Genomic DNA, 2,917 nt, shown 5'->3' on the forward strand with positions numbered 1-2,917 from the left:
CTAATGCGGATCCTGATGTGGATCCTGATGCGGATCCTGATGAGGATCCACATCAGGATCCGCATTAGGATCCTGATGTGGATCCTGATGTGGATCCTGATGCGGATCCCGATGCGGATCCTGATGCGGATCTCCTCAGCAGCTCTTATGAAGTGTTAAACCACAGAACTATCTTGTGTTTGTGTATCCGTGGCCTCACTATTGGCGCGTGCCAGAGGATCAGCGTCCTGCCGCTGGTTCCTGCAGAGCCGAGCAGCTTTCTTCTCCCTTTTTTTCACATTGGTGGTGGTGAAAGTGGGAGGAGTCACTGATGTGTTCCTGTGGATGAAACTCCAGTCCAGGTTTCTGCAGATGACTGATAACTTTAGGATCTGCAGACATGAGCTCATCTCCTCCATCCAAAGTTCCACACAGAGATTTGGAGATTTGATGAAAAATAGTTTGTATTTTACGTCTAAAATGAGAAAAGTTCAGATTTTGTGAGAAAACGTCCCGCTGCTCTTCAATGACAGGAAGTTGTTGTTGATCCTAGTGGTTCTGAAGATGTTTTTTTTCTGTCAGACTCCATTTGATCCTCTCAGAAACAGTTTGTATTCTCCTCCAGGATCATCTCTGATCCTCAGGATGTAAACGGTTCTTCAGGCGTGTCCAGAGAGGAGCAGCTGACCTCCTCCGGAGCTCCTCTCTGGTTTCCCTCCAGCGCTCAGTTTCACAGCAGGATCATGACTCATGCATTATTGAGAGGAGCAGCTCCTGTGAGGAGTTCAAGGTCAGCCGGAGAGTCCTGGAACTCTCAGTGTTTTGACTCACACACACTCTAACAGGATCAGCTGCAGATCCATGAAGAATCCTAATCCTGCTGATCCTCTTTCAGGACAATCCTGGTTGGCTGACGTTAACGGTTAGAACTCTAACTGGACCGGGTTCTGGAGCCCGACATCATGCGGGTCAAATAACCGTTTAAGGAGTAGCTGCAGAACCGTCTGCTTGGTGGTCATCAGCCAGAGACCAAACTCCTCCAGAGAACTTCAGAGCGACTGGAGCCGCTTCTGTAGGGAGGATTTCAGGACGAGTTCCCGTCCTGAAGACAAACGGAAACCCTGATGATCGGAACGTTAAAAGAGGACGACGTCTTCGTCTGTCTCAAATAAAACGACGCAGCTGAGAAATATGTTCAGTTAAAGGAATATATGCTAGTAGCCTCAGCAGATTAAACTCCACCCACCCAGCAATAACCGGGATAGGCTCCAGCAACCTGTGACTAAAAGAGGGATTCAGCAGATTTTAAAGATGGATGGATGATGGATGATGGATGACAAATGGATGGATGATGGATGACAGATGGATGGAGGATAGATGGATGATGGATGACAGATTGATGATGGATGACAGATGGATGGATGATGGATGACAGATGGATGGAGGATAGATGGATGATGGATGACAGATTGATGGATGACAGATGGATGGATGATGGATGACTGATGGATGGATAATGGATGGAGAATGGATGACTGATGGATGGATGATGGATGAATGATGGATGGCTGGATGATGGATGGCTGGATGATGGATGATGAATGGATGACAGATGGATGGATGATGGATGGATGGATAATGGATGATGGATGGATGGATGATGGCTGGATGATGGATGGATGATGGATGGATGGATGGATGGATGGCTGGATGATGGATGATGAATGGATGATGGATGGCTGGATGATGGATGATGAATGGATGATGGATGGATGGATGATGGATGGATGATGGATGACAGATGGATGGATGATGGATGGATGATGGATGACAGATGGATGGATGATGGATGGATGATGGATGGATGGATGATGGATGGATGATGGATGGATGATGGATGACAGATGGATGGATGATGGATGGATGATGGATGGATGGATAATGGAAATCACAATCAGTTCATTTAAACTTTTATTCACTGATCCTAAGATTAAAACAAACTATATTTAATTCTAGCTTCAGTTAGTTTAGTTCAAAATGACATTAAAGTTTTTAAATTCAATATCATAAAACTGGATTTATTTTTATGATAAAATTCCTCATTTTTCTTCATGTTTGGTTTGAAATGTTCATTTCTGGTTCTAATCATGTTAGAACGTTTCTAAAGTCTGTCCATGATTTTATAAAAGTTTGTCATGTTTGGTTAAACATCACCTGGTCCAGAACCATGCTGAGGTTCTGGATCTTCCAGCTCATCGTTTCTACAGAACTTGTTCCGGAAGCAAAAGAACCTTCACTCTGAAGCAGAACTCCATGAAGGAACTAAAACTCTGAAGTTCTTCCGGTCCAAACCAGAATCCGGTCCAGACGTCAGCCTGAAGGACTGCAGGTGAAACCCCAGAAACTCCTGACTCCTCCCACGCCCGGAGGACCCTCTGTGGTCTGCAGGAGTCCGATGTTCTGGTGAGGCTGACGGTGCCGGTCCTCTGGGATCAGAACCTGAACTTCATGGACCAGCTGCTGCAGGAAGTTACGTCATCTGAAGCTGCGTGACAGAAGCTGAGGATTTAAGAGATGAACATGAACAGATATGTACCCCCCCCCCCTGCACACACAGACAGGAAGTGGATTAGATGCTCGACGAGGACAAACCCGCCCAGAACATCTGTACTCTGGAGTCCCAGCAGTTCTCATGACCACGGATGGGAGAACATTAAGCCCCGCCCCCTCCTCCGTTTCTGCAGCCGGATGTTAAAAACATCTTTCATTCTTCTATGGTTTGGATCCTCAGGTTTGGAGTTTTTTATGTTTCTTCGTTTCTGTTGAATGAACACAAAGGTCTGAAGGTTACATCAGATCAGTCGCTCTTCCTGATTCGTCTAGAAACCAATTTGTGCTTCAAATGAGAATCATTCAAAATACTGTGGGGGGGGGGGGG

Source organism: Oryzias melastigma, linkage group LG19, assembly GCF_002922805.2.
Source record: "Oryzias melastigma strain HK-1 linkage group LG19, ASM292280v2, whole genome shotgun sequence".
Taxonomy (NCBI): domain Eukaryota; kingdom Metazoa; phylum Chordata; class Actinopteri; order Beloniformes; family Adrianichthyidae; genus Oryzias; species Oryzias melastigma.